Source organism: Zootoca vivipara, chromosome 2 (assembly GCF_965207765.1).
Source record: "Zootoca vivipara chromosome 2, rZooViv2.hap1.1, whole genome shotgun sequence".
NCBI classification, from domain to species: Eukaryota; Metazoa; Chordata; class Lepidosauria; order Squamata; family Lacertidae; genus Zootoca; species Zootoca vivipara.
In genome coordinates, this window is record NC_142584.1 from 100,655,811 (window position 1) to 100,670,119 (window position 14,309).

The 14,309-nt window shown below is 42.4% G+C and overlaps 1 protein-coding gene and 1 long non-coding RNA gene across 13 annotated transcripts in view; one reads left to right on the forward strand and one right to left on the reverse strand.

Annotated features, from left to right (window-relative positions):
- Window positions 1-14,309, forward strand: part of FHIT (fragile histidine triad diadenosine triphosphatase) — a 1,052,598-nt gene that overhangs the window by 483,124 nt on the left and 555,165 nt on the right. The gene's annotated exons all lie outside the window — the stretch shown is intronic.
- On the reverse strand, window positions 827-11,802 carry LOC148686984 (uncharacterized). Its single transcript, XR_015948294.1, has 3 exons — window positions 11,693-11,802; window positions 8,346-8,547; window positions 827-2,735 (listed from the first exon to the last, which is right to left on the reverse strand). It is a non-coding gene; the product is annotated as an uncharacterized LOC148686984 (long non-coding RNA).

The window sequence follows — 14,309 nt, forward strand, 5'->3', positions numbered from 1 at the left end:
CACATCGTGCTAAGCCAAACCATAGTTTGGTGTGAGCACATTAGCACACAGGCTCTGGGATCATGGCCACTTTGCTGCTCCCTGGTTGTTCTGGCACAGCGCTGAGCTAAGCCATCATTTGACTTAAGAGTGTCTTTTGAACCCTGGTTCATGGTTTCATTCTCCCAGACAAACCATGAGCCGTAAACTGTGGAGTTGCACCAGCTCTCCATCACAGACAGAAGCTTCCTCTTCCCTTGTTTGCCTGTGTGTAGTGACTTGCCCTGACACCCCCAGTTGTTGAAGAGGAGAGGTGTTCAGGTGTATAGACTTGTGAGGGAAAGCACCTTCTTGCATCCCACAGAGAGATGATTTAGCGACATGTGCAAGTTTCTACCTTTGTTGTTAGACCAGAATATTCTATGCACAGGGCTCATTTTGTGTGCAAAGCAATGTTCCTCTTTGTTTCCCATCATCAAAGTTCACCCTTGTCAGCACAAAATGAGGCCAGAGAGATACTGTAGTCCCATGCTGGATACCCTACCATCTCAGATACCGTCCTCTGTGCCATTTATAATGGTGTGCTATGATTGGGTGCTGTTTCTTTCTTTCCTTAAATGCCCAACCAATCACGGCATTTTTCAGGGGATAACATCTTATCGGGAGGTCCCTTCTACATGATGTTAGAACCGGGTCTTTGTTGTGGGCCACCTACCCTTTGGAAATCCCTCCCATTGTATATCAAGCAGGTGCCATCTTTATTGTCTTTGCGGCCCTTGTTGAAGACTTTTCATCTTTCAACAAGCCTTCTAAGTGGATATTTCTTTATTTTTAAAAAATCCAAGTTGGCATCTGAGTGTAATTGTTTTATTATATGCAATTGTTTTGTATGTGGTTTTTGTTGTATTGTGAAATTGCTTTAAGATGCTTTGTAGGAAGTAATTCCTAAATATGACAACAACAACAACAACAACAACAACAACAACATTTTATGCTTTGTTATGGCCACATAAAGCGGGGCAGTCATCAATGCAGGGTGGCTGTTATCTATCTATCTATCTATCTATCTATCTATCTATCTATCTATCTATCTATCTATCATCTATCTATCTATCTATCTATCTATATATATATATATTCTTGATTGATTTCTCCTCAAGTTCCTACCTATAATTTACATGGTTTTGTTTTATTTATTTCATTTATTATGATTGTATTATACTTTAAACTTGTGATTGCAAGCCTCCTTGAGGGGTTCCACCCAGGGTTCAAAAAGTGGAATAAGGATGATTTCAAAACAAAACAAGACAAATGACAACTTAGGTGCTCATTCATTTAACACTGACGATTGCCAGTGATGTGCTCCTAAAACGTAGCCCTCTTCATTAGAAACGTGCCAGTACAGTATTCCATTTTATCTGCCTTTTATAATAATGTTAACCCTTTTGCTAAAAGCAGTGGGTGCTGCGCAGCACATGAGAGATGTTGGCATTGATGGATGTGTCTGTTTTCAGTGGTGCAACAGTGACCTAAAAATTGCCATATGTCGGTTTCCCATTAATGAAGTGTGCAGCCACAATACACACTTGATGCAGCATCAGAAGCATAATGTTTTGTTTATTTGTTAATTGAACTGACTGAAGATGCAATAAAGCAGATTGGCTTTATTAATCGGGAAATTAAAGTGAGCATCTTACTGAGGCTGGCAACCTAGCAGCACTAGATCTCCACTTATATTCACCGGCCTCCTTGGCAGATCCCGAGACTTGGCCAGAGATCATGCCTGCTTTTTCAACAAGAGTCTTATGGCACCATAAAGACCAGCACATTTTATTATGTCATGTGTTTCAACGGACTAGAGTCCACAAGTTTAATATCTAAAGGAGAATTCTACGCTCTCACAATATTAATTCTAAAATCTGAAAGTGGACCCTGACCTTTCAGCCACAAGATTGCTGTTGAGAAATTTATTTCTAGCGGAAAAGAAAGTTGATCTCTGGATTAGATAGGTTTCAGAGACATTTGCTTTATATCTGAGCCAATGAATGAAACTCTGGCTCAGATTTTAATCTAAAATATAATCTCATTCCTTTCCCTCTCTTACCTAGTGCAAATTTTAGCTTTGTGAGGAGTGGGGTACCCACTGGAACCACAACATGTATGTAAAGTGTGTTTGCTGTCTGCTTGCTGACCATCCATTGCCCAGTCCACTACAGCTTTATGGCCCTTTATCTTTGGTCTTCTTCATCTTGGAAATGGACCTGTCCACATAGATGTTCGGGTTTGGTTACATAATGACATCAGTGAGAAGAAGCAAAGCAAACTGCTTCCTGAACTATATTGCCATCACTCTGAGCCAATCAAGGATTCTTCAGTGAACACGATGACATCACAATGCCACGCAGCCCATTCAAGTTAGGCTCAATTCAAAGTGAGGGCAATCCATAACGCTTCCAAATTACTGTTTATCATGTTGCTTGTCTGAGACCCCTCCGAATATAGAACTTGTTGCTTGTGCTGAGATCCCTCCGAATACAGAACTTTAAAATAATTCCTTCTTGCGCAGTCTTTTTTCCTGCTTACCATTTCTTTCATGCAACAGTTTGTGATGTTCCCAGAGGCACCTGGCTAGCGAGATTTGGAAAGAGGAGGCTGGACAAAATACATATTTTGCCTCACTTGGCTGTTAGGCTGCTCCCTCTTCTTTTTGTTCCTTTGTTTTATCTTGCAATTTCTGGGAGATTCCCACTCCATTCCTGTCCACATGAAAACAGAATAGTTTTAGCCAGCAGGAAGGAATTACATTCATATTTGTATTGTTGATTGACTCTACCTTTGTAGCTTTTAGATTGCTGATGAAATCATGCAAATCACAATTAATTGCCCTTCAGCAAAAGCACAGATATTTGCTAAAGGACCATCATTCAAAAAATCTTAAAGCATGTTAAACCATATGGTAATTCCAAGAGAGAGGGAGAAGGGGGAGGGAAATACTATTATGGGATTCTGTAAAGGCTGGCAGAGCTTTGAAATGAAAACTCTATGTTTTGCCTCTTTTATTTATGCAGCAGAAGACAGTTTGAAGTTCTGCTAGGGCTGGAACATGGTAGTGAATATTTCAGCTCTATTTCTGCAATTGATTTTTTGAGTAATTTTCAAATATTAATAAACTTAGTTAATACACTTCATAAAATTTACAGCACCTGTGCAGTATGCGGAGACTTGCTGACCTAATGGGGAAACAAATTCCGATCCCAACTTTTAAAGTAATGCAGTTCTTTTACTGCTCTCTGTTAGGTCTGGCAGCTTCTAGACACTTTAATTCTTTCAGCGTTTTCTACCTCTGATAGTTCTCCAGTAACAGACATTAACATAATGGAAAATAGGACGAAACTTTGTATAATTTATGGCACTGTAGTGAAGAAGAGTTTTTAGTTTGGAAAAAATATTTCATAATATTGCTCCCTCTACCCACCCCAAGAGCTTGTCCTCATATTAATGTCATGCCATTCTCTTTCAAACTATTAGCAAAACTCCAGCTTTAAGAGTTAAGAGTTCTTTCGTGACATCACATTTGCCCAGTGTCACCTTGGATCTCTCGGCTATGAAAAATCAACAGCATTTTGTGCAAATTTCTCCTAATATACACATTCTTGGTGCAATTTTGCTTAATGTACACTTTTTTTGCTAAGGAAAATGAATTTCCTCAATTCATTTTTTGTTTGTTATTTTCATGAATATATGCATTTTAATGCCTTTTACTCTGGTGCGTGCAATTTTGTATGCATTACTTGACTGGTGAAGGGCACTGAAAAATTCAGAAAATTGCAGATTTCAAAGTACGGCTGTGTTCCAGCTCATGTACTGTTTTGAACAGTGCAAATTGGGTAAGTTTGCCTTTAAATGCAAACAGAATCAAATTTCTCCCCCATCCCTAGTTAAGATAAATTAAATGTATTTTAGAAGGTTAGGGTTTAGAAGGTTAAACAGTTTCAGGGATGCACTACATAAATATAGGGTATTAAACAGCATGTTAGTACTAGTTGTACCTCTTAAAAAGACCCAGCAGGGAATTCCCCTGTCTTCCTATGTGGCCATGTTGTGGGTGGAAGGGATTAACCTTTTCCACCTTTGTCACATCTAGATCAAGGGAAGTAATAGCACCACTGTATTCCGCTCTGGTCAGACCTCACCTGGAATACTGTGTCCAGTTCTGGGCACCAAAGTTCAAAAAGGATGCTGACAAGCTGGAACGTGTCCAGAGGAGGGCAACCAAAATGGTCAAAGGCCTGGAAACAATGCCTTATGAGGAACGGCTTAGGGAGCTGGGTATGTTTAGCCTGGAGAAGAGAAGGTTAAGGGGTGATATGATAGCCATGTTCAGATATATAAAAGGATGTCATATAGAAGAGGGTGAAAGGTTGTTTTCTGCTGCTTCAGAGAAGCGGACACGGAGCAATGGATTCAAGCTACAAGAAAGAAGATTCCACCTAAACATTAGGAAGAACTTCCTGACAGTAAGAGCTGTTCGACAGTGGAATTTGCTGCCAAGGAGTGTGGTGGAGTCTCCTTCTTTGGAGGTCTTTAAGCGGAGGCTTGACAGCCATCTGTCAGGAATGCTTTGATGGTGTTTCCTGCTTGGCAGGGGGTTGGACTGGATGGCCCTTGTGGTCTCTTCCAACTCTATGATTCTATGATTCAGAAATCCCCTACTCTGATGCCTTGTCCACACCTTGAAATTTTCCTCTGCAGGAGTAGAGAAACACATGTTCACTTTCAGCACAGATAGGTAGATCAGGATTGACTGTGTGGGCAAAAAAATAAATAAATGCAACAATGATGGTTTATCTTTGTTTTGTAAATGGTGTCTCTTGGTGGTTTCCTGCCCTATGGTACTGGATGCTTAGCCTACAATAGAGAGAGGAGCTGTTATCTATCATGCTGGGATAGATAAGCAGCTAATCTTCCAGCAGCCAAAAACCAAAACCACACTGAAAGTTCATTTGTATTGGAATTACTTGGAGCTCAATTACAGCAATAAGTTGTTTTCTCTCCCCCCCCCCCCCCGACTCAGGTTGCAGCTCTGAACTAAGAGATGCATTTATTCCACAGTGCAATGTCCATAGGGTACCATTAGTTCAGGTTAAGAGAGAACAAGGAAGACTTATTTGAGAAGATGAAATTGGATGTGACTTTGCAATTCCAAATGGGGGAGCTCTAAAATATTCAGGCAATTGGAAGTTTGGATATAAGCGGAAGAGATGATTCCATATAGTGACAGAATTGAAGCACCTGGTTGCAAAGTTTCTAACCGATGGGGGGAGAAAGGTTCCCAAGCGAAGGAAGGAGGCTAAATGTGGCTGTGGAATGGGGTTCCTCTGGTCTTTTTACTTTGCAGTGGTAGCGACAGCAGACCTGTCTTTTGGTCTCCAAAAGTCAAGAGGCAAAAGGGGATTTTGTATGTGAATGGATGGATGGTGTGTGTGTGGGAGGATGCATGTGTGAAATGAGAATGAATAGATGAATAGGGTGCAAGCTTGTATGTATGAGTGGGTGACTGGTGTGTGTGTTTGGAAAACGAATGGATGGGTGGGGTGATGAATGACTGGGGTGCCTGAATGTGTATGAATGAGTGTGTGCGAATTTGTGTGCAAGTGTGTGTGGATGGAGTATGAGTGAGTGGGAGAGCGTGGAATGATAACAATACAGTATTGGGAAAGAAAGAGTGGAGTGGAGCTCTGGTCCTGGTCATCACAGATCTACTCCTCCAGACAGACTACGGCCAAAGAAATGCGACCACCATCAGATTCTCCACCACAATTGTGATTGACTCCCCATGCTCTCTTCCCTCTCCCACTGCCATTTATATATATATATATATATATATATATATAGAGAGAGAGAGAGAGAGAGAGAGAGAGAGAGAGAGAGAGAGAGAGAGAGAGCGCAAGGGCTAATGGTGTGATTTGACCCTAAGTGGTGGAGAAAATTGTGGGAATGTGTGGCAACCCCCCCAAAAAAAAAATTCGCTGGTCTTATTGAAACTCTTGGAGTGCCTCTCCCCCCTCAAAATTTCCCAGACATTTTGGTATAAGCAAAATCCAGGAGCAAACCAAGCTGTGTGTACATGAGTCCTCCCTCTCTCGCTTCCAAGTAACGTCGCTGAATATTGCATCTCCCCACCCCCCGTCTCTCAAAATTCCTTAGATCTTGAGGAGTTTAGCTTCAGGCGCAGGAGTAAATAAGGTAGTGGATACTAACAGACATCAAACAACGCTGAAAAGTTGTGCATTAAAAAGCAATCGCCTGCCGCGAAAGAGACCCAAGTTCAAATGGGAACTTGTTTCAACAAGAAGGGAGAGGTCTGAGTAGATTGCAGAGGTGGGACCTACTCCTTCCCTCATCCCCTCCCACTTCCCTATAGCTTTCCCCGAAGGCCTGAGAATTGATTCCTTAAGGGAACATTCTTGCCATCTAATTTATGTAATAGCCTCAGTATCAAGTACACTGAGCGGGGTTTCTGTCCTCCCTCCCTCCCCTCAAAGTGTGCTGAATTTGATCTATCAGCTGGAAAAGAAAAGGCGGAGATGAAGGCAAACTAAGGGCATAAGAGGAGCCTGCTGAATCGGGCCAATGGCCCTTTGAGTCCAGCATCTTGTTGACACAGGGGCCACCCTGTGGGAAACTCACAAGCAGGACCCGCGCATGAGAGCACCCTCTTCTCCCTTTTTTTTAAATAAAAAATAAATTTTTTTTTATTTTCCTCCTTAAACAGCATTTTCAACATTCCAACATTACAATACCAAACAGTAAAACTCTCTGCTCTGCCAAGCATACGACTTCCCTCCTTCCCTTCAACAGGTAAAAAGGATCTAGGAGTTTTGGTTGACCACAAACTTGACATGAGTCAGCAGTGTGATGCAGCAGCTAAAAAAGCCAATGCAATTCTGGGCTGCATCAATAGGAGTATAGCATCTAGATCAAGGGAAGTAATATTACCACTGTATTCTGCTCTGGTCAGACCTCACCTGGAGTATTGTGTCCAGTTCTGGGCACCACAGTTCAAGAAGGATACTGATAAGCTGGAACGTGTCCAGAAGAGGGCAACCAAAATGGTCAAAGGCCTGGAAACGATGCCTTATGAGGAACGGCTTAGGGAGCTGGGTATGTTTAGCCTGGAGAAGAGAAGGTTAAGGGGTGATATGATAACCATGTTCAAATATATAAAAGGATGTCATATAGAGGAGGGAGAACGGTTGTTTTCTGCTGCTCCAGAGAAGCGGACACGGAGCAACGGATTCAAACTACAAGAAAGAAAATTCCACCTAAACATTAGGAAGAACTTCCTGACAGTAAGAGCTGTTCGGCAGTGGAATTTGCTGCCAAGGAGTGTGGTGGAGTCTCCTTCTTTGGAGGTCTTTAAGCAGAGGCTTGACAGCCATCTGTCAGGAATGCTTTGATGGTGTTTCCTGCTTGGCAGGGGGTTGGACTGGATGGCCCTTGTGGTCTCTTCCAACTCTATGATTCTATGATTCTATGATTCTATGATTCTAGGTATTCCATTTCAAATCCAATTGTGCAATTTAAATATTTAACCCATTGTCCACATTGTAGGATTCATTTCAATCCTGCTAGTGTCTTCAGGTTTTTGCAATTATCATTCAAATATACAATGAATTTACTCCAGTCCTTTTGGAATTTCTGATCGTCCTGGTCTCAAATCCTGCAGGTCAGTCTGGCCAGTTCTGCTTTGTCTGCCACTCTGCAATGGTAGGTACTTCCTGTAAATTTGTTACTTCTCATGTTTGAAAATAAACCAGATAATGGGGAGAGGAATGTACTTGGACTATGTTTCACAGTGCTTCCTCCTCCAGGAGGTTTGTTCTGAGACGGCACCCCAGTTGTTAACAGTGCCATCATCCCATTGCAGATAATTGTTCTGTTCCATTAGAAATAGCTAACCTTGCCTTTAGAAAATCTAATTTGCAAAACTGATGAATAGTTTGGCAAGCCTTATGAAACTAAGAAGAACATTTGGAGACAACTAAGAGGAGCATTTGGAGAGATCTAGAGTCAAGAGGATGGACCAGAGGATGGGGCTTTGACTAAGGATGTGCCAGGCCTTCCAAAAGTCAAAAATTCAGGAGTGGGGAACTTTTGTCCCTCCAGAAGTTGCTGAACTGTGACTCCCATGATCCTTAGCCATTGGTCATGCTTGCTGAGGCTGATGGGAGTGTTGTAGTTCAGCAACATCTGGAGGGCCAAAGGTTCCCCACACCTGATTTAAGTGAACATCTCTTGCTCCCTTTAAAGCAGACACCTTTCTTTTGGTTTAAACGGCCGATGTTCCCTTTTTTAGCACTTACAATTGTACTGTGCTCCAGGTTTTTCATCAGCATTGTGGTAGCTTCGTGTTCTCTGGAGAGTCCTCTGTCAGAGTGCATTCTGTCTGAAGACGCGTAGAGGTATTTTTGTTCCGTTCTCACGCTGCAAACTTGCACAGCAATGTTTGACGTGAAGGAGCTTCTGGGGCTGTGACTCTGAGGAATCTATGGCTGGCAATAACTCCTGAAAATATTGTCATGTGATTTTGTGCAGCCAGTCAGTTGCTGTACAACAACAACTTATTATTTATACCCTGTCCATCTTGCTGGGCTTCCCCAGCCACTCTGGGCGGCTTCCAGCAAAATATTAAAATACAATAATTCATCAAGTATTAGAAGGTTCCCTAAACAGGGCTGCCTTCAGATGTCTTCAGTGTCCACAATATTGGAAATATTGTGATGGTATGAGCTGCTGTTGAAGCACTACTTTCATTCACGCCAGATCTCACACGGTAATACCAAGCAGACGTAGGCAAACAGATTTGAGAGCCCTAGAATAGCTATACATGAGGCTCAACTTTCTCAACAGAAGAAGAAGAAGAAGAAGAAGAAGAAGAAGAAGAAGAAGAAGAAGAAGAAGAAGAAGAAGAAGAAGAAGAAGAAGAAGAAGAAGAAGAAGAAGAAAACTTGTTCCATCTGTAAACTTGTCAGGAATCTTAGGGCACAAAGGAAATGAAGAAAATAGCTTCCCTCAGTAACAACAACAACAACAACGAATACATATTTTAGAGGGGCGTATGTGTGTGCATGTATGCTTATATAGTTCTGAGGTTGTGAATAAACGCAATGGGAATTGTGAAAAAATGCTCCATAGATTTCTGCTTTGTTTTGCTGGGCGATGTTTAACAGAGACCTTGTGAAAGGAGACAAACATGTAAATGAAGTCAACTTTTCAGACCTCTGGGATCCTTCACAGCATGCAATACTCTTAACAGATAATTAGCTGGGGCTGTTAATCAAGTTTAACAGGTGTTGAGTAATGAACCGAGACAGGGCATCTGCTGTGACCGGCCTCTCTTTCTTCCTCTAATCTGGTTAGGGAAACCGAAAGCCAATTGGAGCTCAAACTGCTTTGAAATCTGAGCCAACATTGTATTTTCCTGATGCATCCATCACTCTTGTGATCATTGAAGGATGGTGACATTCACAACAGGAGTACGTAAGGAACCTGCCCAAAGTGCTAATGAATACATATTCTGCAAGTCTTGAGCCTCATATACATAACTGTGGTTTTTTTTTTGACAGGACCAAGGCATACCGCTGTTGGTTTTTAAGTTCCTGACAAGGGGTATTTATGGGATTATGTGGCACAGTGTGGGTGTAAATGTCTCTCTGATGCTGGGAACAGTGTATCCGACCTCAAAGGTAGCCATATGCCGGAGGTGGAAAACAGGGCCAGCTCCAGGTTTGAAGGAGCCCTACTAGGTAGTAGCTGTGCTCTAAGCTTTCCTGTGCAACTTCATTTCAATCCCTCCCAATTTCCCAGAGTGATGCTACATTGGGCGCATTGTAGGAAATTAAGGTGGCGGCCACATCCAGACACCTGATGCTTCTCAAGGCACAGGGACAGATTTTTTTAAAGGAAACTTTCTGCGGCATTGGGACCCCAGCTGCTACTGACGCCAGCACTGATGGAGAACATTCTTATAACACTTTCTGAGAGCATACATATTTATTTATACCCTGCCTTTTCCTTCCCCCCCCCCCTGACAGAAATCAAGGCAGCTTACAGATAAAAATTAGAAGCAAGCTTAACATGAGTCCACAGTGTGTTGCAGCAGCCAAAAAGCTAATGCTATTCTAGGCTGCATCAACAGAAGTCTAGTGTCCCGATCAAGGGAAGTAATAGTCCCACTCTATTCTGCCTTGGTCAGACCACACCTGGAATACTGTGTCCAGTTCTGAGCGCCGCTTTCCTTTTGGGAGAGGACAGGGGCAAAGTAGGTGTTGAGCAGTTCTGCATTTCTCCATCTTCTCCATGCAGAGGAGCTACTGCCTCCTTGTTCTTCCACTTGCATCGAAGATAGATGAAGAAACATTATAAAATTATTTTTTTAACCTCTTTCGCAAGCCTGAGGGTGACGAAAGAGTTGTTAGTGGAGAGGGACACCTTTGCCATCCTTTGGACCCCTTGGAAAACTTAAGAAATCTGTTGCACCTGGAACTGAGTGTGGAGAGTGCAGCTGAATGGGACACAGCTGTGGGCAGCCTGAGGAAATACCATCTGAAATACCTGAAGGAGCGTCTCCACCCCTATTGTTCTAGCCGGACACTGAGGTCCAGCGCCGAGGGCCTTCTGGAGGTTCCCTCGCTACGAGAAGCCAAGTTACAGGGAACCAGACAGAGGGCCTTCTCGGTAGTGGCACCTGCCCTGTGGAACACCCTGCCACCAGATGTCAAAGAGAACAACAATTACCAGACCTTTAGAAGGCATCTTAAGGCAGCCCTGTTCAGGGAAGCTTTTAATGTTTGATGGATCTCTGTATTTTAATGTTTTGTTGGAAGCCGCCCAGAGTGGCTGGGGGAACCCAGTCAGATGGGTGGGGCATAAATAAATAAATAAATAATCCCACCTTAGGCCTGTCCATGAAAAGCAAGTCTAGAGTCAGAGACTAGGGGTGATGTTCTTTCAGTTTTTTGCGCACTGCCGAGATGCATTTTTAAAAGTGGTATAGAACTTAAATAATCAAATCAATAATCAAAGATGATTATATATATGAAAATGTTACTTATACTCCCAAGTAAGCAATCAGCCTTAGGTAGCTTATTTTGTTGCCTTTCGCAGTGTAACATTTGAGGCATAACAGCTGAGTATGCATTTACTCCTGTGTTAATTTCAGAAAGGTTAGATGTTTCATGAGTCTATCTGTGTGTTTTTATTAAGGACATATTATTTTTCCTAGAGGGAACCGTTCCCATCAATTTGTGCACATTAAAACACCTACTAAACCTCCTTAGGAAATCTTTTACTATGCATACCAAGTACCTATAATTCAAAGATTACTAACTGGGTGTTTTGTTGATACCTCTCCCCCCCCCCCTTCTGAAGTACAGAAAGTGATTAGAGCTTATTATAAACACACCCATTGCAGTATTTCATATTTTTTTTAATCACAGCTTGCAAAGCTGTGACCCACTTGAAGACCTTTTGGGAAACTGCATGTAATCTCATGATGGGGGACGAAAATTAACCCGTGACTGCTGTAAATAACAATTTCCGGGGGCTTGCTCGCCATATTTTTTATCTCCCTCTTCCCTGCCTCTGCCTCTTCCCCCTCCTGTGCTACTTTGTTTAACCCCAGAGAGAGTTACAATTATGTACAAATTACCTGCCATCTTGCACCATCTGGATAACTGTTCATTTATTCTTATTATCCCGATCAGTTCAAACTCCACCTGCAACTGGCAAGAAGCCCAAGAGCAGCCATTTGCCTCCTCCCCTCCTCCCCTACCAAATGAAAGAAAGCTTGCGCACGAGCAAAGGAACCTTGCCTCTTTCATTTCCCTCAGTCTTATATGAGCAAAGAGCATTTCATGACAGACACCTTTAGCCGGCACTATATATAGGCAGGGTAGGGGTAGACTTGTTACTGGAGAAGATTGAGAACCTCTGATTGATGGCCACCGACTGGTAGGAGGCATTCTTTCTGTTGTGTAGCCATCACATTTCTACACCAACAGAAGAGTCCGGATGCTGGTATACCCCACCCATCTGGCTGGGTTTCCCCAGCCACTCTGGGCGGCTTCCAACAAAATATTAAAATACAATAGTCCATCGAACATTAAAAGCTTCCCTGAACAGGGCTGCCTTCAGATGTCTTCTAAAAGTCTGGTAGTTGTTTTTCTCTTTGACATCTGATGGGAGGGCGTTCCCATCATATAATTCTGCTCTTTTGTGAGGTTGAACGCTGTATGCTGGTATCTGGGCCTGTTTGCAAGGCTTTGCTCATAGTATTCAAATCAGATGGCATTGTCAGCTGGTAGTATTCAACTCTCTCCAGAGACTGTGAATAAGTTACCTTACCTGAATTAGGGTAAGCCATGCTAAAGAAGCTCTATCTTACTTAGTTTTGTGGGCAGCATAGAAAGCAGGGTTTGCGGCACAAAACCAGCAAGGTTGAAACATGTCCTAAAATTAAATTTTTGTGTTTTTTAAAGCAATATTCTGAAATTTATCTGAAGTAGGAGATTTCTATTTCCCTTTCCCTTTTCAAAATGTGAGTTTGAGGAGCAGAGGTAGGAAAAGCAACATTTCATTCTTGTTAATTTAGAAGCAGATGAGTAGACTGCATTTGCTGTGTTGTTAGTGAAACAACTTACTTATCTTAAACAAATAATAATAATAATAATAATAATAATAATAATAATGAATTATTTTTACCCCACCCATCTGGCTGGGTTTCCCCAGCCACTCTGGGCAGCTTCCAACAAAATATTAAAATACAATAGCCCGTCAAACATTAAAAGCTGCCCTGAACAGGGCTGCCTCCAGATGTCTTCTAAAGTCTGGTAGTTGTTTATTTCCTTGACATCTGATGGGAAGGCGTTCCACAGGGCGGGCGCCACTACCGAGAAGGCCCTATGCCTGGTTCCCTGTAACTTGGCTTCTCGTAGCGAGGGAACCGCTAGAAGGCCCTCGACGCTGGACCTCAGTGTTGGTAAATCGCTATAATGGGACAGGACCACCATGTTGCAAATGGCCATACTTTAAGGCAAGGTATAAACAAATCAATAATAATAATAATAATAATAATAATAATAATAATAATAATAGTCTTAAACTGCACTGTGTGTGACTGTGTGGTGAAAAGTGCATTTTCAATATCACCTTGAGGTGCTGTACTTGGGTTTGATGGACCGGTCTCTATTCTGATCTGATGTGCCTTTGGGTACCGTATCCCCCACTGGGAATCTGCTGGCAATGACTTCTGATGCAAGGATGTTTCGTGGTCCCTGTTGGTTGATGATGTCTTACCAGCATGCATCTTGCGTATGCGTCATTTGTATGGGTGCTGTGGTTTCATTATTCTATTTAGAGGGCAAAGAGGGCAAAGAATATTTGGAGCAAATCATTAGCAACTTACAAACTTTTTTTTTTAAAGTGATCTCTAGAGATTAACACAGGGAGCAACAGGCGGATTCTTATTGCAAAGAGGATTTGTTCCCTGGTGGCCCAATGTAGAATGTGCCTGTGTTTTACCTAAGACAAATCTTGATCGGTTTTGGTGTTGCAAAGGGGGATTCTTGTAAATATTGGACCCAGTTTCAGGGGTGGGTTATGTCAAATTGGGAGTGCATTTTGCCTACATTTCTACCCACCCCATTACGTTAGTGACTGTATTGCTGTTTGAGTAACTTAGCCCTAGGACCTTGTGGAAGAAGTGGGTTGAGAAATCCAATGAATAAACAAATAATAATGAGAGGGGGCAAATCGGTTTGTAGCCTGGCTCCCTTCTTGACACCAGTTCGGAGGAAGAGCAGTGCTACTTGCCCTCGTGTTGTCCATTCTAAATTCACTACATGGCATTATAGCATCATAATGTCCAATATTTGCTCCATCATTGGCTGTGCTCATGCAGGTAAGGAATTTGCGGCAGGGTGCGGGGTGTTGCTGACACAACAGCAGCCTAGGCAAACAACTGCCACGAACGGTGGGAACCTCCCCACCACCACCTGCCATGTATAGGGATGTATAGAGGAGAACATGGGGGTGTGTGGAAACCTTCCACCATTTTCTCTTAAAATTGTTCTGGGTGAGAATATTCAGCACAACCCTAATTCAGAACTTGAGCAGCCAGAGCCATGCCCCTTAAATGACAGGTCTATTTTTATTAGGAGGAATAAATTGTTTTATCTGGCACTTGCAAAAGGGGAGCGGGGGGGGGGGGAGAAGAGTGCATTTGGAAGCATTTATGTACTTGATTTTTGAACTATGTAGTGGATGTT